Raw genomic sequence first — 25,976 nt, 5'->3', positions numbered from 1 at the left:
GGGGGGCAGGTTTCTGCAGGGGGGAAAACCAACAGGTCATTGTCCCCTGTGTTGGAAACATCCAAGTCCAGCCCTTCAGAGGTTAATGGAGCTGAGTTTATCTGTGCTCCGTGGGCCCTCAGACCCTTCTGGTTACACACAACACTTGCCACTGGCTCTATTACTGAAGCAACCCTCTCACTATACCCATGTGTATCTTTCACACTTCCCAGGTACGGGGCAGCCGCAGTGGGAGGCGGCTCACCTGGCATCTGTAGGCTTGCAGCCTCCGTGACGGTTTGGTCACGGAATCTCTCCGTGTTTGGAGGGGACCCCTGCTGGGTTCCGGTGTTCCTCAATATCTCCTTGGGGAACCACACCAGGGAGAATATGGGGACAAGGGCATCGGCCACTTTGTCGATGGGGACAAGGGCATCGGCCACCGCTTCTGGGTAACGGATGGCGTAATCTACCCCTAGCGAAATGTACTCTGTTCTGGAGCTACTGGGCACTGCAAGGGGCCCTACAATGTCTACAGCCACCTGCTCAAAGGGTTCTGATACCACAGGGAAGGAAATAAGGGGGATTTCATGAGCTACCTTAAGCAGACCCTCCCTATACCTTTGGGGTATGACCAGCTGACGTTCCGTAACTTGCCCTGGTGGGGTGTTGTGGACTCCATACTCTCTATACAAACCACCATTCTCCCAGTACAGCCTGGGAGTACCCTGGGAGCCATCTGACTCCTCAGCTGCTGGTGCAGCCCTGAGACTCGTTATCAATTTGGCTTTGAAAGATCCACTTTCTATTGAGCCCTCAGGGTGTGCAGGGACCTCCTGCTGTGTGACTGTGTCCTGACAAGAAGAAGGGGGGTCTGCGGGGGAAGCTGCAGTAAGGGACACTCTCTCCCTATCTGACAGTTCTGCAGTGCACACAGGACCCACCAGGTCACTGATTATACCTGGTACCACATTTCCCACAGTAGCGCAAGACATCACATCAACAGTAACATCAATATCATAACCTGGGGAGACATCCTGCAATACCTGCAAATTAGCCTGTGCATCTTCCACAACACATGGGGCCCATCCTGCTGGCTTACAATTGCACCATGGCAAACCCACTATATCTGGATCCCATTGTCTCTGAGCAGGAATGGGGTTATCTGAGCATGTTGTCACCATTAACTTATTGGCAGGTACATGCGCTGCCTGCATCCAACTCAGATCTATCCGATTTGTGCAGTTAGAGCCCCCTGGCCCCATATCACAACCAGACATCACTGGAAGAACAGGGTTAACTTCTAGTACAGCAACCTGAATGACATCACCAGCAGCACTCCTACCACTGGTGAGTGAGGGTGTCTCATTCCCAACCAGATTAGGGCATTCATTTAACCCCACAAACTGGCAAGGATTACCCACTATACCTGTCTCTAACTCACCCTCCCCTACCTCTACAGAAGGTACGGCACTATCACAGATCATCCCAGGAGTTTCACAAGAAATCACAACATTGCAATGTTCAGCATGGTTACATAGGTACTTCTGTAGTTTCACGGCGCCGCCGGCTCAGTAACTTGGCAGCCTGCCAGAGGCTCGCGTGCCGCTCTAGCTACAGTGTTATTAACAGAAACTTGGCAGCCTGCCAGAGGCTCGCGTGCCGCTCTAGCTACAGTGTTATAGTGTAACGTAGATTAATGAAGTGTAAAAAGGAGACAAAATGGGATAAATGGGGCTTATAAATCGCTCACCCCGGCACACCGCTACCACAGGGGGTGTCCCCAATGTAGACGCTACCTTATTTTGGGCTTTTAGCGTGTCAATTCTCACTCCCGCCACTTCAGGCTTAGGCGCGCGCTACGCTGTTTACGTAGACTAAAAAAAAAGTGAACAGTTGCCGAAAATGTCGTCTTCACTGTCTCAGGTGTGTGAGTGTGCAGGTGTGAATGTGTTCCTGAATCATCCCCACTATCCACGCCCACCCGAAGCGTGGCGAGCGCAGCGAGCCCCGCGAGGGGCGGCGGTACGCGTCCTACGACCTTTTCATACCCCCACTATCCACGTCGGCGTGGAGTTGAGAATAGAATAGTGTGGCGAGCGCAGCGAGCCACCGAGCCCGAAGCGTGGCGAGCGCAGCGAGCCCCGCGAGGGGACGCGGATACCTTCACAGGTAAACGCGTCCCCTCGCGGGCTTCACAGGTGTCCGCGTCGCTGCGGACACCTGTGAAGCCCGCGAGGGGACGCGTTTACCTGTGAAGGTATCCGCGTCCCCTCGCGGGGCTCGCTGCGCTCGCCACGCTTCGGGCTCGGTGGCTCGCTGCGCTCGCCACACTATTCTATTCTCAACTCCACGCCGACGTGGATAGTGGGGGTATGAAAAGGTCGTAGGACGCGTACCGCCGCCCCTCGCGGGGCTCGCTGCGCTCGCCACGCTTCGGGTGGGCGTGGATAGTGGGATTTACACAGTCGACAGCTGTTGCGTCGACTACTGCCACTGTGGACGGGCTTTAATAGTGTACCCCTAAACCCAGCTAAATTTAGATGCTTTTGTGTCTAAATTTAGATGTACCCCTCCACCCAACTAAATCCAGGCGCTTTAGCGTCTAAATTTAGATGCTAAACCACCTTTGCGGCTCCCAGGGAGCCTGGCTTTTGCGCCTAAATCCAGGCGCCCCCCTCCTTCTTAGCGGCTCGCAAGGCGCCTGGATTCAGAGGGTTTTGCGCCTAAATCCAGGCGCCCCCCTCCTTCTTAGCGGCTCTCAAGGCGCCTGGATTCAGAGGGTTTTGCGCCTAAATCCAGGCGCCCCCCTCCTCCTTAGCGGCTCTCAAGGCGCCTGGATTCAGAGGGTTTTGCGCCTAAATCCAGGCGCCCCCCTCCTCCTTAGCGGCTTGCAGGGAGTGTGAATCCAGGCGCATTAGCGCCTAGATCTAGGCTGCAAGCCATTGGATTTAGCGTGTACATGGGGGACACAGCGGTGTGCCGGGGTGAGTACTTTACAAGCCCCGGCACGTCAGCGTTGTGCCCGGGGTGTGTCCACTTGCCCCCGCTGTTGTCAGCGCTGCCCAGGCGCTGCCTATTTCACTGTGGAACTACAAGTACCACAGTGACCTGCCAGCGCCTGGGCAGCGCGCTGCTGCTGCTGCCCGGCCGCCACGCTGTTTACGTAGCTGTCAGTACAGCTAGAGCGGCGCGAGCACACTCTGTCTGAGCTAGAGCGGCACGCGCACGGTTAATCAGAGCCTCTGGCAGTCTGCCAAGTTTCTGAGACAGAGTGTGCGCGCGGCGGCGCCGTGAAACTACAGAAGTACCGTTACATACTACCTGAGATGCATCATATGGTTCAGAGGGGTTAGCGACATTGACAGATATGTGTGGAGTGAATAAAAGTCCCACATCAGTAGTCCCACACACATTTGTGTGCATACAGTCAGAAAGTCCCATTCCTCTTTCCGACATTGTCTGTTCCCTGCATACTTTCACTATGCAGTCAGCCTCTTCCGGCAACAAATCTGGAGCAACGGATGGGAACATGCTGCTCACATCTTCCAGCAGTTTAAACTGGGCCTTGTGATGTGAGGTCTCCTGAGCAGGTTCCATGACGACTGTAGTAGGCAGAGTTACCTTGTCCTGGTAGGGCATTCCTGGTGAGAGCAAGCTGCTGACATCCTCAGCTTCTGCTTCTCCCAGCAGTTTAAACTGGGACTTTACTTCCAGACCTGGTAACAGCAGCTGTTCTAGGCGATGCCACTCCGCATCTACCCGGCGGCACTGATCTCTCCAAAATGGGGTATCCAGCTTTCTCCAAGCAGCGACCTCCTGCTGCGCGAATTGGTAACATTCTCCCAGTTCTCTCAGCAGCACCTCAGGAGACGCAGATGGACCCCAGACACGAAATGCTGCACGATACTGGCTAAAGGCATTGCACTCATCGTCCCTTGCCTGGGTGAGCTGCGTGATCATCTCCCCACGAGTATGGTGGTGGCAGGAGATACCTTGCAGCTGGCATTCTTCCGTTAGTTCCTCTGTGCTCATTAGGGTAAACACATCATCATCCTCCTCTGGGTCAATATACCCACTGGACTCCTCCGGTACCATAGGGGATTGGTACTCCGCAGCCTCTGTGACTGCCATGCACCCTCCAGTCTCCCTGGTACTAGCAGAAATGCCAGACCCCTGAGTAAAGTCCAGGTCCAGCTGGTTATCCACAACCAAGCCGGCATTTACTTTGCTCTCCCTGTGTGTTTCAAAGACAGGGAAATCCTTGTGATGCAGTCCATTGAAATTTGCATCCACTGTCACAGGCTGCCAGCTGAGCTTAGCTAGTTCCAGCTGAAGCTTGCGATCTGCTGCTTCCTTTGCAGCAGTGGACTCCCTTTTATTAAACTGCATTATCAGTTTCAGCACCACGGCATTATCTGGCTCTTTCACATACTTCAGAGCCTCTTGCATATACAGATCCAAGGCAGAGCAGTAATTGGAGGCATCCAATCCACGGTTTGTGGGGCCTGCAATCTTCATTGTCCGCTTCTCCTCTTCCTCTGTTCTGGAACCAGAATGATTCCCAACCTCAGACCTGGAATCCGCTTGATTCCCCCCAGCTACCTGCTGGTCCGCATATCTGAGGACTTGGATCATCTGTTCCCTGGTCTGCCCCTTGGCAGGCTCCACTCGGTTGATACCAGAGACCACATCACGATCCAACTTCACACTATTAATTTCCGCAGAAAGTAAAAGTTCCGTACGAAGTCCACCTCTTGCTACCTCAGTAGCCCTGGCTGGTGAACTCTCACGCACAAGTCCGCCATCGTGATGCTCTGTATCTTCCTCCATAGAGTCACAGGTCAATCTCCACTTAATCTGTGCCTCCTTATAAGTAGCTGCCATTCTGCTGCAGTTACTTCTCCAAAATAATAAAACAGGGATGGGGAACAGAAAATGCTTTTACAGTGACTTACACTACTACATAAGCCTTGAGTTTTGGTATCTGGTGAAATGTATTCACTTAAGTTATCCAAATAAAAAACAAAAATTGCTTTTTGAAATATCCCCACTGCTGGCCACCAGTTTGTCACGACCCTAGTCGGCGATTCCCCAGATACGACAATCTGAGAATCGCGGCCACGTGACACTTCTACTGAGTACCCCAAGCGTGTGCGTATTTCACCACGATTCCGCTTGCCACCAATCAAAGTAAACTTTGGGACTTAGTCCGCGACAGCTTTGATTCTGCCGACACACCAAATTATGAGTTACAGGGTAGCGCTCTGGCAATTCGTCAGAGGCTTGGGCTGGAAAACAGCAGATACCAGAACTAATTATGACTTTTTAATTAAGTGAAAACACTACAAGGCTTACAGTATATTACAGAAAACATAAGTTACAAGATATATGATTAATAGGTAAGTCAAACGTAAAAACAGTTTCAAAATAAAACAAAATGGGAATAAAGAAACAAACCACTTCAAGGACACACAGCATGAAGCGGGGTTTGGAGTGGAAATCTCTCCGGATACTGGATCATTTCAGAGACAGGTATCGGACCCGTATCATCCCAAGGAAAATGAACCCCATGTCTTGTGAGACACACACTTTTAAGATTGGCAAAAACACACACAATCACAGCCCCCACCTCAGGAATCTTCCTTGTCCAGGGGTTTCCTGAGGATATACCCAGGGGCTGGCTAATTGACTTCTCTTTTGAGGCTTAGCAATTTAGCCATTCAATCACCCCCTGGAGCCTCCTAATTCTTATCTCAAATAAGGTGTCAGTCTAGGGTTCTAAGGGAATTGCTTTTCTGACATCTCTTCTGGTCTGGGAAGACATTTGCCAGAGACCCTGGACTTCAGTACAAGTTTTATAGATGCAGGGGGGAGGGAGATAACCTCTGCTTTCCTGTTGAGTTTCAAACAGATGGGCAAGGGTTGTTGAATAACCTTTTTACCCACATAAAAATACAGGATGAGTAGATTGCACACCATATCAGAAACAGTATTGTAAACAGAGCATGGACTTAAAATGAAAGAGATCCCATCTGCCTTCCTGCTTCACCCCCCAGTCCTCCCAACCATCCAGGGCAAAGGCAGGTCACTTTCTCCATTACATTTACAATTAGGGCAGAATGGCGTGGTACAATTACGCTCCTTCTGGCGTAAAAATGGCGGTAGCTCATGACAAGATGGCATCCAATCATGACAATTACTATACAAATATGATAAATAACACAAACAATACCTTTAAATATTGCTGGTGTAGGACTCTGAAAATAGCTTTGCAAGTCTCAGGAATTATGATACCCAGTGCCTGCGGTGATATTAGTGCAGAAAATTGCAGGTCCCTTAATGACCTCCCAGTTGCCAGAAAGCGTAGGGTACACACAAGTCTTTCCTCAGGGGAGATGGCGCGTCGCATTACAGTGTCCTGTTTTCTAATCAATGGACCCACCATTGCCAGTAGTTCCTGAAACATGGAATCATCCATTCTTAGAAAATTCCGATAATCCGCAGGATTATTCTCTTGCAACTGATGTAGCAAGGACATATGAGAATATCTTCCCTTATGCAACAGCCACCTCTTCACCCAGGACCTGCGAACACTTTTTCTCTTTTGCCTCTGAAGTCTTTCCAAATCCAACAGTGCACATGCCTGAATAAATAAGGGCCTTGTAGCGAAACATGTCGGCAATTTTGCAGCCAGGAGCACTACAGTTAACAAATGCAGAACTGTATTACAAAACACCAAAACAGGTAAGACCAGCACTCCAGCTGTCTGCGGAACCAATGCACAAACGTCCAACACTGCTCTGCACCATGCACTAATCCTCCGCAAAGGCTGTTTGCACAGGTGCATTTCTTTTAAAGGAAAAGACACACCCACCTTCTTAACCCTTTTTTTTTTTTTTTAAAGAAGGTTGCAGATCGAAGGGATATAGAAAGTAGAACGAAATCGAAATCGAATCGATTGCACAAGTGCAAATCGAATTCCACATCGAAGGGAAAATCGAAAGGTGGTGGAGGGGGGGGAATCGAATCCGGATCAACATCGAATCGAAATCGATTCGAAGTCGATGTGTGTGTACGGCCCTTTAGGAGCAACACAAATTAACACTTATTTTCATTTTCACTTTCATCCCTATTGTGTGTTTTATTTCAATGTAATTCATTTCTTACCTTTACCTCTCACTACTTCACCTCTCACTACTTTATCTCTCATTTTTTTACCTCTCACTTACTTAGCCCTGCTATCTTTAGCAGCCTCTCTCACTAACCTATCTTCACTTTGTTTCACTATATATTTCTTTCAGTCTTGTGTTGCCCTGGGGTCACTCGGCTGCACCATTTTGGGGTGCCCTGTGCCCTAGATTTGTACCCCCCAAAATGTTAGGGACTTGCCCGACTAATGAGGTCACCTGGACGCGATGGGCAAGCCGTTACTTATGGCCATAAATAAGCGAAGAACCTCGCTAAAAATGCAAAATTTTATTGCAAAATTTTTAAATTGGGAGTTTAATTTGTGCACCTGCAGCTTCACCACAGGTGATGGTAATCATACATTAAGAGAAAAGTCCAGAAGCAGAGCATTGTGTCCCTCCTGGAGAGGGTCATGTTAGGAGGTATGCATCTCCCCCGTGTGTACGGGGCTTTAGAGATAGGCAAATAAAAGTATTGCTTGCATAGGACATTAGTCAGATGTTTATTATAACCAATCATCGCATTTCTAAAAACAATGGCTTATACAGTATGAAAAGTATATTTCTACAGTTTCCATTTGATTTCCAAAATAGAGGCCACTGTAAGCATACTTGAGTGTTGTGTAAATTGAAAGAGCGGAATCCCAGCTGCTGGCTTTGAGTGTGATAATGAAACAATCAGTCACAACATATATTCCATAAGAAACTGATAAATCTGTTTAGATATTCAAAGAAGCTACCAGCTCAGGGCAATCATAGAAACAAGTAACCGATCGTATGAAGTTTTTTTCCATATAAATTGAAAAGTTCATTTGAATTTATCACTTTGTGAAAATTAATTTGTGAGCCATGGCTATAATCCTGGTTGTGACTACTCAGAAAGTATACCTGGAACCACTTAATAAGATCAGGAGCCGATTGTGGGTGAAATTTTATAGGATGAGAGATTCAGAAAGTGAGAGATTTTAAAGCAGCAATCATTTACACCAGGGATGGGGAACCTTCGGCCCTCCAGCTGTTGCTGAACTACACATCCCAGCATGCCCTGCAACAGTTGTAGCATGGCCACATAGCAAAACTGTAACAAGGCATGCTAGGATGTGTAGTTCCACAACAGCTGGAGGGCCGAAGGTTCCCCATCCCTGATTTCCACGGCAAAATCAGTTTGATGTTGAAGTGTAAATGATTGCCGCTTTAAAAAAACCTGGAGATTTCTTACCAAATCTCTCACTTTCTGAATTTCTCATCCAATTAAATTTCCCCAATGTTTTAATTGGGAATATAAACCCTACTTGCCTACGTGACCCTCTCCATGAGGGAGAAAATGCTCTGTTCCTGGTCTTCCCTGGTAATGTATGATTGCCATCACCTGTTGTTGAGCTAGTTAATTGATAAGAAAGGTGTTTCACCACAGGTGATGGCAAGTCCAGGAACAGAGCATTTTCTCCCTTACGGAGAGGGTCAGGTAGGCAAGTATGATTTACACATAATTCCATAACTCCCAACATGACCCTGCAGAGGGTCATGTTGGGAGGTATGTAATTCCCAGACAGTGGCGTAGCTACGTTTTGGGCGCCCCCCCCCCCCCCCCCCCACCGCTAGGGTTACCACCTAGTCCCTTTAATTCCGGACACATGTTAATTACACAGGTTCTGTGGCAGTTTAAAATCAGGTGAAGTGGAGTCTTGAAGTCAGCCAGCCACAGAACCTGTGTAATTAATATGTGTCCGGAATTAAAGGGACTAGGTGGTAACCCTAGCTGTCGCCCCGCCAAGCACCCCTACCCCCCGCCCCGCAGCCCATGCAAACCCCCCCTCAATCCCCCACAGCCTTACCTATCGCGCTGGTCCCGGCAGCTCCGTTCTTCTGCTGAGGACCACCTGAAAATGGCCGCCCCCATACAGCAGACAGTTTCAGAGAACTGTGTGCTATATGGGGGCGGCCATTTTGTGGTGGTCCTCAGCAGAAGAACGGAGCCACCGGGACCAGCGAGATAGGTAAGTCTGCGGGGGATTGGGGGGGGGGGTTAACTATAGCACCGCAGCCCCTGGCGCCCCCACATGCACAGCGCCCCCCCCCGCCCCCCCCCCCCCCCCCGATGGTGGGGGCTGCGGTGCTATAGTTACGCCGCTGTTCCCAGAGTAGTTCTGCTTCACATAATGCTCAGAAAAATGCTGATTACACTTGGGGGGTTATTCTGATTCACTCGTAAAGGCAAATTCCTTTTTAAATGGACAAAACCATGTGTACTGCAGATGGGGCATATGTAACTTGTGCAGAGAGAGTAAATACATCTACAGATCGATTTTCAGATTGGGCTGTTTGGAACAAAAACCTGGTAATGGATGAGTGACAGTTTTTGGCAGTTTTCCAGCATTTCAAAGCAAATGGTCAACTGTTATTTGCTCTCATCCATTACCAGGATTTTTTTCCAACCAGCCCAATCTGACAATAGATCTGTAGATGTATGACCAGCTTTAGATTTGGGTGAGTTATTGTGTTTTTGTGCAGAGTAATTACTGGCTGCTATATTTTTACACTGCAATATAGATCTCACTTTGATGTAAAACCCCACCCAAATCTAATTCTCCCTGCACAAGTTACATCTGCCCCACCTGCAGTGCACATGGTTTTGTCCATTTGAGAATGAATTTCCCTTTGCGAGTGAATCAGAATAATGGCCCTAATGCACAAAGTAGTGCTGCTAACACATAATGCCCAGAGTAGTGCCACTTATACATAATGCCCACATTAGTGCCATTTACACATGATACCCAGAGTAGTGACACCTACACATAGTGCCCAGAGTAGTGCCATTTACACATAATGCCTACCGTAGTTCTACATCACATAATGCCCAGAAGAATGCTGCTTACACAAATTGCCCAGAGTAGTGCTGTTTACACTTAATGCACACAATAGTGCTGCTAACGCATGTTGCCCAGAATAGTGCCAATTATACATAATACTTATAGTAGTGACGCTTACACGTAATGCCCAGGGTAGTTCCATTTATACATAATACCCAGAGTAGTTCTGCTTTCCCTTAATGCGCTGAGTAATGCCACATAATGCCTAGAGTAGTGCAGCCTGCCCACTCCTCTAGTAGGTATCTGCCTGTTCTCCACCCAGAAGCTCAGCTCCTCCTCCAGTCTCCCCTCTATCTGCAGGGCCACTTCGTGCTCCTGTCTCTGGCCAGTGACAGCAGTCACTAGCTCTCCATGGACCCAAGTTCCTGGCTGGCTGCAAACATACTGTGCCAGCAGCATTATGACAGTAGCCCCTATTGGGAGCTGTGCAGCCTGTGGGCGAAATGTAATAGGGTGCGATTTTTAGACATGTGCGATTTTTGGTCAAAAACGGCCGAAATCGCACATTTTCCGAAAATCGCACATTTAATAGGTTGAAAATCGCGGTAAAAACTTTTTTACCGCGAAATCGCACTTTTAGAAGTGCAATTTTTAGTCACATTTCAAATCGCATCCAGATGTTTTCCCATTATAAAGTATACAACTCGCAAATGTAATAGGGTGCGATTTTTGGTAAATGTTACCAAAAATCGCAAAAAAAATAGACCAGGTTCTGACAGGCGAATTTCACAGAACCATGCACAGATCATTGAGATCTGTGCATGGTCCTGTTAATAAAAATGTGTAAAAGTGTTTTTATTAAAAAAAAACACGGCGTGGGGTCCCCCCTCCTAAGCATAACCAGCCCCGGGCTCATTGAGCCGGACCTGGTTCCAAAAATACGGGGGGACAAAAAGCATAGGGGTCCCCCGTATTTCTGAAACCAGCCCCGGACTCTTGGACCGGTCCTGGTTCCAAAAATACGGGGGACAAAAAATCTGGGGGTCCCCCGTATTTTGAAACCAGCACCGGGCTCCAACAGCCCGCGGTGTCATGCCACAGCCGGGGGACACTTTTTATACAAGGTCCCCCGGCCAAAACATGAGCACCGTGGCTGGTCAGCCTTGGACGGGGTACCTGGAGGAGTGGGGACCCCCCCCCAATAAAGGGGTCCCCCCCCAGGCTTCACCCGTCCAGGGCTGAAGCCCGGGGCTGTCACCGGCGTCCGTGGCCAGTGGACGCCGGCCTGATCGGGTTAAATCGATCATACGTTACATTGCTTTATACCAGAGAACTACAAGTGCCAGCAGACCTCCCCCGCATGCTGGGACTTGGAGAACCACAAGTCCCAGCATGCGGGGCATTAATGGGCCCGCTGGGACTTGTAGTCCACCTGTAAAAAGAATGTTTATAAAAAACACACACACAGAGAAGTAAAAGTTTATTACACACACACACACCTCACTTTTACACCAGCGTTACTTACCATTCCTGGATCCAGCGCTGGTCTGGCTGCTTCACAGCCGGCTCCCCCCGCACTGACAGGCAGCGGGGAGAACTGGCTTTCTCCGTTGCCTCTAACAGCTTCTGTAGCGCTGTCCCAGTGCTACAGAGGCTGAGAGCGCGATTGGCCGATACGTCTCCATGGAGACGCATAGCTCAGTCCTGATTGGCTGAGCTATGCGTCTCCATGGAGACGCATAGCTCAGCCAATCGCGCTCTCAGCCTCTGTAGCACTGGGACAGCGCTACAGAAGCTGTTAGAGGCAACGGAGAAAGCCGGTTCTCCCTGCTGCCTGTCAGTGCGGGGGGAGCCGGCTGTGAAGCAGCCAGACCAGCGCTGGATCCAGGAATGGTAAGTAACGCTGGTGTAAAAGTGAGGTGTGTGTGTGTAATAAACTTTTACTTCTCTGTGTGTGTGTTTTTTATAAACATTCTTTTTACAGGTGGACTACATATATATATATATATATATATATATATATATATATATATAGGGACTGGATAAACCGCACACACAAACTTGGAGGAAGGACTGCGTGCCAGGCTCAGATATGTGGAGTCATGTAGCAGAAACAAGACTGATAGCCAGCAACTTCAGGTTTTTAGAAAAATAGAAAGAAGAAGCGAAGACGGCAAAAACCGGAAGTCGGAACCGGTTGCCATGACTACGCTTCCGGAGCGTTGCGTCTGTTGACGCGCACTGGACGTCTGCCGGAATGATGTATCGGCAACTTTGGGCGGAAGTCGCGGCACTTCTGACTTCCGGTTTTTGCCGTCTTCGCTTCTTCCCGCACTTTTTGGCCAATTAGCGCTTCCCCCCTCTGGCTTAAATATCTGCACAGGTCTATCTGGTCTCTTGCACATGACTAAGGTGCTGTTCTAGCACCAAAACAGCTGTCGTGCGATGACCATTGGTGGAGGAGGACCGGTCTCTATTTCCTATGGCTCTTAACTACCGCTAAGTATATTATGCCTACTATGCCTATACTGGACTCCTCTTGATGTATTTTTTCTGTCACTCTGCACTTTAAAAATTAAAAATGTTTTTGATATTTTTCTAAAAACCTGAAGTTGCTGGCTATCCGTCTTGTTTCTGCTATATATATATATATATATATATATATATATATACATATATATATATATATATATATATATATATATCCAGGAAATGAACGGGCACTCAGGGACTCCAGTAAGCAGGTGAAAACAAGACCAGATTTTATTCCATTGGTGGTCTCACAGTCAACGTTTCGGGGGCCGGACCCCCGTCGTCAGGACAAATGGCCACAGAGTGCCATCACGCCCTCTGACGAAGTTTGGATATGAAACGCGTTAGAGCGGGGTTAGTGACATCAGCTCTACCTGTACCCGGCTTCTCCTGCTACATCCCTGCTCGCCTACACGCCGTCACGCTGCTTTTCCTGGTGGCCAGCCGGCAGTCTGCTTGAGATCCTGCGGTGTCCTGGAAGGTGGTAGGAGCTTTGCCTGGGTGGTTGATATTGAACCTTGTGGTAACCAGCCCAGAGCGGTTACCCGCTCGGTATGGGTCTTTATTGATTTTATGTACCTACACAGTTCTGGAGTCCGGAATGTCTTTTGGAGGTGGCTGCAGTCTCACCACAGACTTAGTGTTACTACAATCAGTGGACTTTCTGATTCATCACAGCTGGTTGTTGGCTGCTAAATAGCGCAGGTTTACCTACACTTTTCTCTGCATATATATATATATATATATATATACACTCTGCACCTTGAAAACGGGGTTTACCCCTGAAATGTCGGTCTCTAGTTTGCACATTTTTATGGCTACATAAAATAATATTTTTCACAAGCCTCCGAGTGCCGCCTCTGTTCTTCTGCTTTATATATATATATATATATAAGTCCAATCTGGAGTGGCACTCCTCTCCCAATAGAGAATGTCCGGTGCTCGCCACGACCCACTCAAAGCGGGTAATAATACATACAGCGTAGAGGTGGCACTCGGGTAAACAGCAGTAAGACACGGACCCCCTTGTTAGGTCAACGTTTTGAAGCCTTTAATTAGACGCTTCTTCCTCAGGACCAGAAAACCAATAACCACAGTGAAAATAAACATATAAATACATACATACCAGCACGCCCACTGCCGTACGGCATCCAGCACGCCCGCCATGAGGTGACGTCATCAAGGCCGGACAGGTCACTCATGTCCACGCGTAATTATACAAAAAGAAATTGTGTGTGAGGAGCAGTTCAAGCAAACTAAGCACAAATTGCACATCAGGGCCAACATATACCGGGTTGTCAGTAAGCAATCTCCGAATTGCCACCAACCCACCATGGTTGGGGATCACAGTATACAAACTGGTCACATCAATACTGCATAACAATCTCCCGAACGGTACTGTTTCAATCTCAGATAGGCGGTTGATGAATGACGTGGTATCCAAAAGGTACCCAGGACTAGCCTGGACACAAGGCTGTAGCAGGCAATCTATATATGTAGCCGCATTCTGGAATAAAGAACCCCTGGCGGCCATGATTGGCCGTCCAGGGGGTGCAACCAACCTTTTATGAATTTTGGGCAAAGTATAGATCAGCGGTACAGTGGGGTGGCACACCTTCAGGGCTGTCGCCAGCTCTGGTGAGATGTGCCCCGCACCGACCGCTTCACCCAATAGCCCCTCTAATTTAGATGCAAACAACAAAGTCGGGTCACTGTCAAGTTTTCTATAAACAGTAGTGTCGGCTAACTGCCTTTCAATCTCATGCTGATAATCACATAAGTCCTGAATGACCACGGCCCCGCCTTTGTCGGCGTACCGGATCATGATATCAGTATAGGATAATTACTATGGGTTCCTAAACGGAAATCTGATGATAAGAGAATCTAGTGGGTCCATGAATTTTCACTTTCTAGCCCAATTGTACAACATGCCTCCAGGGCTTTATGGCTTATTATAAAAACTGACCATGAGCTTATTGGTCTTAGGGACCACAAACCTCTATTGGCTTATACCAGGGGAAGAAACTTAAGAGACCGTTTGGTCCATGCGGATATTTTGAATTTTTCTAATACAGTTCCGCCTAATGTTTATGTAAAACCCTCAGGTTGCTATAGTTGTGGTTCCTGCATCACATGTAGTTATATGATTAAGTGCAAGGAATTCCAACATCCACATTGCCCCAAAAAATATGAGATCAGATCAGTACTTACATGTTCATCAACTCACGTGGTCTATGCCATTATTTGCCCATGTGGCTTATGGCATGTTGGACAAACGACTCATAAGTTCAAAGAAAGGATGGCGGCCCACCGGTCGTCCATCGATCTCACACTTAAGGGCAAGGACGTGGACCAACCTGTTCCACGCCACTTCAAATTGATGGGCCATCCCCTGTCATCTTTGAAGTATTTTATGATTGAACAGGTACAAGCAAGTCCCCGTGGTGGCGATAGGGCTAAGAAGCTCTTTATTAAAGAAACACAGTGGATCTTGAGGTTGGGGACCACCAAATCGGGTGGCCTCAACGACAAGGTCAACTGGAATAGCCTCACTTAAGCAATATGGGGTCCGGATAGTGTAATCTCTTATTCAGGGGTCTTGATTATATCCTTGATTACATTACTAATATTGAGTGAAGTTTTCTGTAGGCAGCATTTATTTGTTTAATATCTTTAACTTTTTCTCTTTTTTTTTCATTTTTTTCATTGTTTATTCTGTATTTTTTTGTTTTGTATATATGTACTATTCATCTGTGTCCTTGTGGATTGCGTGTGTCAGATCTGTTATATGTCTTAGAGACCCACCTGTTAACCCATGACATTTATGATCCATTCCAGTCAGGATTCAGGAGAAGACATAGCACAGAAACAGCTCTGGTATGTGTGCTCAATGATCTTCTAAATGCAAGGGATAGAGGAGACTGTTCAATCCTAATCCTTCTGGACCTCTCTGCAGCATTTGACACCATTGACCATGGGATTCTAATTGAGCGCCTGAAGAATTTCTGTGGCCTGGGTGGCACAGTCCTTAGCTGGTTCAAATCATTTCTCGCTGGCAGGTCACAGAGAGTTGCATCGGGAGTATACTCTTCACCACCAGTGCCGTTGTCTTGTGGTGTCCCACAGGGCTCTATACTATCTCCCATGCTTTTTGCAGTATACATGCTTCCACTTGGTGACATAATCAGACGTCACGGCCTGGTCTACCACTGCTATGCAGATGATACCCAACTGTACCTGTCCTTTGCTCCAGGCACCGATAACACAATAACAACCTTAAATGGCTGCCTAGCTGAGCTCCAGGAGTGGATGAGTGCCAGTTGGCTGAGACTGAACCCAGATAAAACAGAAGTCCTGATGATAAATCACAGGACAAGACGGCAGCATAGCCAACTGACAGGTCTTAAGCTGGGGGGCACAGCACTAAAAAACTCTGATCATGTGCGGAATCTTGGTGTTGTCCTGGATAATGGCCTGACACTTAAACATCAGGTGTCAGCCACAATCAAATCCTCATTCTTTCATCTGAGAAACATAGCCAGAATCAAGCATTTAATTCCCTCAGAAGACCTTCCTAAAGTCATACATGCATTTATATCATCACGACTAGACTACTGCAATGCTCTCTACCTGGGTCTTCCAGCAAAAGAATTGCATCGCTTGCAGCTAGTACAAAATGCAGCCGCCAGACTATTAACTAACCAGCCCCGCTCCTGCCACATAACTCCCATTCTCTACGCCCTTCACTGGCTACCTGTAAAATGGCGAATCGTTTTCAAGATTGGCTTACTCACTTTCAAGGCCCTACATGACCAGGGCCCAAGGTACCTGCAACAGCTGCTGATCCCTTACTGTCCTACTCGATTACTACGATCCACTGAAGAAGGACTACTAACAGTACCCAGAATCTCCCTGAATTCATCTGGGGGTCGAGCTTTCAACTTTGCTGCTCCAACTCTGTGGAATTCTCTTCCTCGCACAGTGCGAGAAGCGCCCACTATAGAATCCTTTAAAAATAGACTAAAGACATACTTATTTACTCAAGCATTTCACTGACATCTACTGTTAAGCTTGTTTTGTATTTCGAGCTGTAAAGACAATGTGTGAAGCACTTTGAGTCCTATTGGGAGAAAAGTGCTATATAAATATCATTATTATTATTATTATTATTATTGTTGTATTTCAGGAGTCCCTGCTCCCTAGTATCGGCAGCATGTGGATGAGGTGACGTCAGTGCCCAGGGGTCGTGGTCTCCGCCTGCTGGAACGCGGAAGTATTAGTCTGGAACGCAGGATGTGCGCTCAGGGCAGAGCTCCCTGCGCCCAACAGGAAGTTGAGTGACGCGGTTTCCGGTGACATGGACGGACGCCGCCGGGCGACGGGGACAGGTGAGTAATAAACATGTCTTCTATTTAAGGTGCTTTGTTTGGTATGGGGCTGTGTCTGTGTAACCACATTGTGTAACGTTGGGGCTGTTATCCTGAGGACGGGGGTGCTATCCCCTGAAAGCGCTCAATATATGTTTGCCCAATTATACTCTTTTTCACGCATTTAAAATGGAGTTTGTGTGCCTCTTTCTATTGGACTAATATATATATATATATATATATATATATATACATACACTGAGTGGCCAAATTATTATGACCACTTGACACTTATACACAGAGCGGCCATAACTTCACGTTGTTGCCACTAGTGAGCGAGATAGCTATAAAAAGGGAATGCAGGACAAGTGAAGCATCACTTGCACTGTGTGGCACATGTGCATGCGCGACTATGCGCATGCGCACACCCCCACCATCAAAAATGGGTCCGAATTCACTGCTCAACGGGCAGGTCTGAAACGGCCCCCAAGTTTGCTCTACAGGATTTATGGTCTTTACTGATTATAACATAAAATCCAGGTAAAAAATGTCAAGGCCAATGACAATGAATATGAGGAGCGAGGCCGGTGTAAAGGTGTCCATACATAGTGCAATTATTGTATACAATATCACATCTCATCTCATTGCATAGGTTTTGCAATTCAATGAGATGAGATGAAATTAGATCTAGTACAAAAAGTATTTGCAGCACATACTTTTTGAGCTGTGCGATGAGATGTGTGACGGGAGCACATATCTCATCGCACCCAACAATTGTAACATGTATGGGCACCTTAAGGCTTTTCAGCACCCTAGGCAAAACTTCAACCTACTGCCCCGCCCCCCCATACTGCCACCTATACATACTTTCCAACCCCTTAACGCATACTTGCCTAACATTCCGGAATGCCATGGAGGTTCTAATAAATTGGCCTATCGGGAAGGTGGGTGTCCCCTGCTTCCCTGGAGGCCCCCCTTTGCCATCCACAAGGAGGAGGGAAAGTATGCCTCAAGGGAAAGTATGGAGGTCTTAGAAGTACCACAGCAGCCACCTGCATTAAGTACAACATAGATCTTTATACGCATCCTTGCTTTATATTATAGGTAGACCTGGTGGTGCCCCCCAGATTCTGGAGCCCTAGGCAGCTGCCTAATGGTAGACTCGGCCCTGACTGTGAGGTCAAACCTCGCATATGACATGTTAGCAATGTGAACAAGTTCAAGCATGATGGAGAGCATTATCAACAAGTCAGCACACAGGGTTCGACACCTCCCCCCACCTCCACCGCCAGTGTCCCCGTATACATTGTCATTGGCCTTCACATTTGTGTTTCCTTGAATATATGTGATAATCAGTAGAGACTGTTACTTTTGGCATTTTACATGTGAAGTGACATACCACCGAACCCTATTTATCATAGCCATTTTTGCAATATCTAAAACTGCAGATACTAAACATGCATACTCATCACATTTCTTGAGCTACTTATGCATATTTTTGGCTCAGGAAATGTTGAAGCTTATTAGTGAACATTGATTTGATGTGAACAATATATTTTAATATGTTTTAAATATAAGCATTGAGCAAGCTGTAAAACTGCATTTTAAACATATTTGTATCGATTTGTTGTTCCCTGCAGTCTCATTATTTATATAGTCAACGTGCAGTTGCTGAATATGATAATCCCATGAGATAACTCTCTCTCTCTCTCTCTCTCTCTCTCTCTCTCTCTCTCTCTCTCTCTGTTTCTCTAACCTGTCCTCAGCATATCCCATATGTGAAGAGTCTCAGAATATCCTTACTTGAGTCAATCAATCAGTGTTTGACCCTGTCTGAACACATACACTTCTGTAACAAAATCTGTTCATGTAATTTACCATTGAGAACAAAGAAAGCAAGCCTATGATAATTTGTATAATAAGTTATGAACTTTATGTTTGAAGCACAGTATTTGGGTAAAATGGCAACATATCTTAGTAGTAGGTCATGGATAGCACAAAGGTATGGGATACAATTATTGTAAATAATGAGAGTACAATCCTGCTAATTATTTCAACATTCCCTGACGGTTCAGTTTGGTGACTGACAATAGGTAAAAGATAACAGGTAAATAGGTAAATGCTGGTAACTGGCAACTGTTACACCAGCGGGCTGTAGCAGGCAATCTATATATGTAGCCGCATTCTGGAATAAAGAACCCCTGGCGGCCATGACTGGCCGTCCAGGGGGTGCAACCAACCTTTTATGAATTTTGGGCAAAGTATAGATCAGCGGTACAGTGGGGTGGCACACCTTCAGGGCTGTCGCCAGATCTGGTGAGATGTGCCCCTCACCGACCGCTTCACCCAATAGCCCCTCTAATTTAGATGCAAACAACAAAGTCAGGTCACTGTCAAGTTTTCTATAAACAGTAGTGTCGGCTAACTGCCTTTCAATCTCATGCTGATAATCACATAAGTCCTGAATGACCACGGCCCCGCCTTTGTTGGCGTACCGAATCATGATATCAGTATAGGATAATTACTATGGGTTCCTAAACGGAAATCTGATGATAAGAGAATCCCGTGGGTCCATTAATTTTCACTTTCTAGCCCAATTGTACAACATGCCTCCAGGGCTTTATGGCTTATTATAAAAACTGACCATGAGCTTATTGGCCTTAGGGACCACAAACCTCTATTGGCTTATACCAGGGGAAGAAACTTAAGAGACCGTTTGGTCCATGCGGATATTTCAATTTTTTTTTTTTTATTATTTCAACATTCCCTGACGGTTCAGTTTGGTGACTGACAATAGGTAAAAGATAACAGGTAAATAGGTAAATGCTGGTAACTGGCAACTGTTACACCAGCGGTGCTTAGCATCTTGTTGTTTGTAGAGATGAGCTGTCTAGATTACCTGGAATTTGTCCTGCTCTGAACTTCTGCCATTTCTTTGGTGTTCCTGCTAGACTTGGTTTTTAGACTGAGGCAAAATGTCATACTCCCGGTGTTGGATTCTATAATATTTAAGGGTTCTGCAGTAATGACTCTACATTTCACTCTGCGTAGGCATGCTGCTGTATGTTGCACTGTGCTCTTCTGATTTAAATGGCTCTGTACAGATTCTGGACTAATACAAGTGGTTGTTCTTTATACAAGGTGCCCTGATATACGCTACACTGTATTCTCCTAGTTCAAATAAACTGTGCTGTGTCCAGAGTCCAGACCCAATAATTGGCTGCTGTATCCAGGCTCAAAACTAGTGACTGGGCTCCAATGTTGACAATGCACCTTTCCATTGTACACTGTCCATCTGCTCCAGTGTTGCTGAGGCACCTGTTCAGTGTCCATCTGCTCCAGTGCTGTTAAGGCACCTGTCCAGTGTCCATCTGCTCCAGTGCTGCTGAGGCACCTGTCCAGTGTCCATTTGCTCAAGTGCTGCTGAGGCACCTGTCCAGTGTCCATCTGCTCAAGTGCTGCTGAGGCACCTGTCCAGTGTCCATCTGCTCCAGTGCTGCTAATGTAGTTGCTACATCTGTTCTGTGTCCATCTGCTCAGGTGCTCACTACGCACCTCCCCAGTGTCCATCCTCTCCAGTGCTGACAAAGCACATTTCCAGTGTCCGTCCACCATACTGATGAGGACCCAACTGCCCAGTGTCCTTCTGTTCCATTGCTGATGTTACAACGGTCCAGTGCCCATCCACCACAATGCCGATGATGCACTTCTTGTCCAATGTCCATCTGCTTCAGTGTAAAAAAAGTAAAGTCAGGAAAAATACAGTAAAAGTTTAAATAACTGTTTGTGTGCTGTACCCCACTGTATAGCCATAACATACAAGTACTGTGACTCCAAAGGCCGTAACCCACTGTCTATCCCTGAAGTACAAGTACTTTGACTCCACAGGCTGTACCTCACTGTGTATTAATAATATACAAGAACTATCACTGTGCAGGTCATATCCCACTGTATATCTATAATGTACATGTACTGTGAACTCTACAGGCCATACCCCTCTGTGTATCTATAATGTACAAGTACTGTGACTGCATGCTGTACCTCATTGTGTATTGATAATGTAAAGTACTGAGACCGTGCAAATTATACTGCACTGTGACTCTATAACATACAAGTACTGTGAACTCCACAGGCCATACCCCACTCTGTAGCTATAATAACGTACCAGTATCGTGACACCCCCCCCCCCCCCGCTGCCATATCCCCTTGCAACCATGCGTGTGCCTGCAGCAGAAGAAATCATTCCATATTTGGTGACCATGGAATGATTTCACCTGGGCTTGCAAATATAAATCAGTGAAGACAGTGGGTGAGATTTAATAGAATGAGATATTCAGAAAGTGAGAGATTTGGTGAGAAATCTCCAGGTTGTTCTAAAGCAGCAATCATTTACACTTCAAAATCAAACTGGTTTTGCAGTGTCAATGATTGCCGCCTTAAAACAACCTGGAGATTTGTCACCAAATCTCTCACTTTCTGAATATCTCATCCTATTAAATCTCACACTATATTTCCCTGCATTTGCATGGGAATGCCCAGTGTTTTCATGGGGACGCTAATGCAATCCAAACTAAATTAGTCCCCTTGTTATTTAACTTTAAACTGCTTTTATGTTTATATTACGATGCTAATTATTCATTCAGAGCTGGTAATGAGCTATGTAAACATCTAATACAGTAAATGTTATTTGCCTTAAAGTTAGTCGACTACAGATACTGTGCATTCAGTATCAAAGCTGTAGCAACGTCTTTCCTTTCTTAATAAAAATGTAATTTTTTTTCCTTATAACTTCGTTGAAGAAATTAGAATCGGACGCCTTTGGCTAAGGAATAAGAAAACAAGAAATGGCTTTATAGAGACAAGATTATATTCTGCCAAAGAGAGAGAAAAAAATTGCACATCATGAATAAAATATAATTTTTCATATTCAAACAATGGGAACTATTGGTGACAGCTAAATATAGCGAAGAGTGCCTTAGGGCATGACTAAGGTGGACTGGCAGAGATATGTATATTTTAGATGATATTGGAATGTGGTGTTGCTGATCAGGTGCATTGGTAAAGGTTTGTATATTTTATTACATAATAGACTACAGTATTGGACATTCGGTGCATTGGCACAGGGCTGCCGAGAGGGAGGGGGAGAGGGTACTAATTACCCGGGCCCGGGCTTGCTGAAGGGGCCCAGTGGGGGCCCTGGTCTGCCCCCCTTCCCCCTCTGTCCCTCTCGGGCAGCACACACCTACAGAATGTGCTGTGCTGACAGCGTGAGAGCTTATGCTGAGCCTGCTGCCAGCACAGCACATGCTGTAGGTATGTGCTGCTGATGCTGAGGGGGGTGGAGACAAGAACACTCCTCCCTCAACTTTAAAGTGTGTTTTCACCCCCCAAATGTTTTGGGAGCATGGTATCGCAAGTTGGACATGGCTCCCGCGATTAGGCCACGCCCCCCCACATTTTACTGAGGCCCGGCATTCCTCTCGGCTGCCCTGCATTGGCATGAAAACACAAATAGATGTAAGATTTAAAAGCCATCCTTATCTGCAATACTGGCTTAAATATAATGATCCAGACTGTATAACTGTACTTTTCAATTTTAAGAGCTATCACACATAACATAGTAAAAGAAAAGCTTTGGTGGCAAATCCAAAAAGCCATAAATCAGCGTAATCTGTTTCAAACTGAGATTGAATGATCAAACTCTCTTTTGTATAAATGTGAATAGAATACCTTTGTGTGGAACCCCATTTAGATCCTGACTGACCAAAGAATTCCAATCAAGTAATATAGGAGGCAATTGTAATATATCCTCCGTCTTTCCGTCCACAATCCAAAATTATTCTGGTAGATTAATTGGCTCCTGACAAAATGAACCCTAGTGTGTAAGTGTGTGCATGTACATGTGATAGGGATTATAGATTGTAAGCTCCACTGGGGCAGCGACTGATGTGAATGTTCAAATATTCTCTGTAAAGTGCTGCGGAATTAGGGGGTTATTCTGATTCAATCGGAAAGGCACAATCACTCTCTACTGGACAAATCCATGTGCAATGCTGGTGGGGCAGTAACGTGCAGAGAGAGTAAGATTCGGGTGTTTTATTGTTTCTGTGCATGGTAAATACTGGCTGCTTTATTTTTACACTGCAATATAGATATCAGTTTGAAATAGAAACCCCACCCAAATCTAACTCTCTCTGCACATGTTACATCAGCCCCACCTGCAGTGCACATGGTTTTGTCCATTAGAGAGTGATTGTGCCTTTCCGAGTGAATCAGAATAACCTCCTACATCTGCGCTATATAATTAACTGATAATAAATAAATCAATATAAATAATAATGTGCACAACGTATAAAATCTTTGCACTTCTCTTCATATAGCTGTACATATATACACTAGGGATGTGAATTTTTCATGTTTTGTGTTATGGTTTTGAATCTGTATCTCTCACCGTGTTTTGTATCTGGATTGCTTTTGGCAAAACCACCCTTTTGTGTTTTGGTTTTGGATCTGTATTTTTTTTTAAATCATAAAAACAACTAAAATCCCAGAATTTGGGTGTTTTTTGTTCCTACACTACTATTAACCTCAATAACATTAATTTCCACTCTTTTCACGTCTAGTCTAAACACCTCACACCTCACAATATTGTTTCTAGGCCAATAATTTGCACTAAAGTAGCTGGATGAATAAGCTAAGCGACACAAGTGGGCAGCACAAACACCTGGCACATCTAGGAGTTCCACTGCAGTGGTAGACAGGATGGCAGATGTAAAAACTAGGCCCCAAAGAGCACATAATGCAAAGAAAAATAAAAGAGGTGCAAGATGGAATTGTCCTTGGGCCCTCCCACTCACCCATATGTTGTGTAAATAGGATATGCACACTTTAACAAACCAATCATTTTAGCGACAGGGTCTGCCACACAACTGTGGCTGAAATGATTGGTTTGTTTGGGTCCACACACAAAAAGCTGGCAATTACACTATCCCTGTACAAACTGGCTCTACAGAGGCAAGATGGCATCCACATCCTCCGATCCTCACCCCCTTCAGTGTGTACTTAATCCTTACAGATTATCAATTCGTCTCCGCTGGAATCTACCATCACAGATCCCTCTGTAGTCTCTGGAGGCAACTGCTGTTTTTGTTGAAGAATTGATAATTAATTTTGATGAACATTTTGATTCCACATCCTCCTACCCCGCTCGCTGACAAGGTTCCCAGCTGCACTAAAAACTCTTTCGGAGTACACACTGGAGGGGGAACAACTCAGGTAAAATGGAGCCAGTTTGTACAAGGGCTTCCAAATTGCCTCTTTTTCCAGTCAGTCAAGGTAAGGACTGTCTGACATGCCTACATGGATGCTGTCAACAATGTAATCCCCCAATATTTTTTCAATGGTGACACAGTGAGAGTAGACATGTCAACAATTGTTGGTAGGCCCTTCAGTTCAGACCGGATGTCCAAACTAACTCCTACCTGCCCTGCATCACCGAGCAGGCTGGTTAGGAAATCAAAGTTGTTTCCTTGCAGCCACAGTTGCGGGAACTGTTTTGTCACTTTCGGATTCAGATGACAATCTCCTGACCAACAGGTCTTTGCACTGCTGTAGACTTGTGTCAGCCGGAGACACAACATAGGCTTTAAACCTGGGCTTGAGTACATTGGCCAAAATGTAGTGCTCTGATTTCAACATTGACCGTCCTTGTATCCTGGCAAAGTGAATTAAGGGCTTCATCCACAAGACCTACATACTTTGCAGAATCACTCCTTTGTAGGTACTCCTTCCCTTTCTCCAGCTACTTCTGCAACAGCCTGATTAGGGGAAAGCCCTAACTCAACCTGGCAGTGGTCTGAACTGACTTCACATGTGGCAAGTTCAAAGGGTTGAAGAACCTTGCACAACACGGAAATCATTCTCCACTGAGCTTAAATCAGGTGCATCCTCCCTCCTTTGCCTATGTCATGGCTGGCTATGTATGCTTGAATGGCCTTCTGCTGCTCCTCCATCCTCTGCAGCATATAAAGTGTTGTGGTTCTCAGTGTTCTGCCTCTTTGTGAAGCTGGTGATACACAGTGTGGCCTGCCATGGAACGAGCTGGCATTTCTGAGATTCTGCTACTGGTGCTGCTGCTGCTGTGGAAGGCGATATATCTACCTAGTGGGTTGTCTCAGTAATACAGTTTTGTCCACATGAACGTGGTTAAGTAGACAGTGGGTAGAACCACATTTTTCAGGACACTGAGGAGACTGTTTGGGATGTTTCTGTACATCCTGGGTATGGGATGGGATTTGGTACTGCGGACACACTACCTCCATCAATTGTCTAAATCCAACTGCACTAATGGCAGATACCGGACATACGTCTAACACCAACATAGTTGTCAAGGCCACAGTAATCCACTTTGCAATAGGATGACTGCTGTCATACTCATCTTCCTGGCAAAGGACTGCGGGACGGTCAATTGCTTAGTAAAAGTGGTGTTGCTACTTCCTCTCCGGGTTAATGAATGACTCCCAGCAGCAACAGCAGTATCCGCAGCAGTAGGATGGAAGAGGACTCATGCCAGTGACATGGCCTGAAGGAGTATTTCCCATCCTGATTGAGGTGGAAATTGATGAGGAGGGAGTTTGTGGTGTGGATTGCAGGTGCTTGGATACAACAAGAGGATGCAGGGATTTTGGTGTCACTGAACTGCTTACACCCTTAGCCAATGTGTCAGAACTTGATAGCGACTTATGATGAATGCGCTGCAGGTGACATAATAGGGAGGATGTTCCCAGGTGGTTAAAATCCTTGCCGCTACTAATTTTGCCCTAATATAGGGTACATAATTATTTTATATAGCAGGAAACTAGTTCTGTGAGGGATACAGAGGATACATTTCAAATGTTTATATAAATTGAACAGATCCCAAAAAATGACAATAAACAATATCAATACATAGTAAGCTATAAATTAGAACTCCAATAGGTAAATTTACTAACACGGCCTAATACAAGAATGAAGAACACGACAAATTTACAAAGCTGCCGTATTCTCCTCATTTGTATTTTCCGATGTCATAGCCATTCATAAATACGTATGAAGCGGCA

The sequence above is a fragment of the Crinia signifera genome, chromosome 2 (genome assembly GCF_055691185.1).
Source record: "Crinia signifera chromosome 2, ASM5569118v1, whole genome shotgun sequence".
Classification (NCBI taxonomy): domain Eukaryota; kingdom Metazoa; phylum Chordata; class Amphibia; order Anura; family Myobatrachidae; genus Crinia; species Crinia signifera.
Note: the sequence above shows the minus strand (reverse complement) of the source record.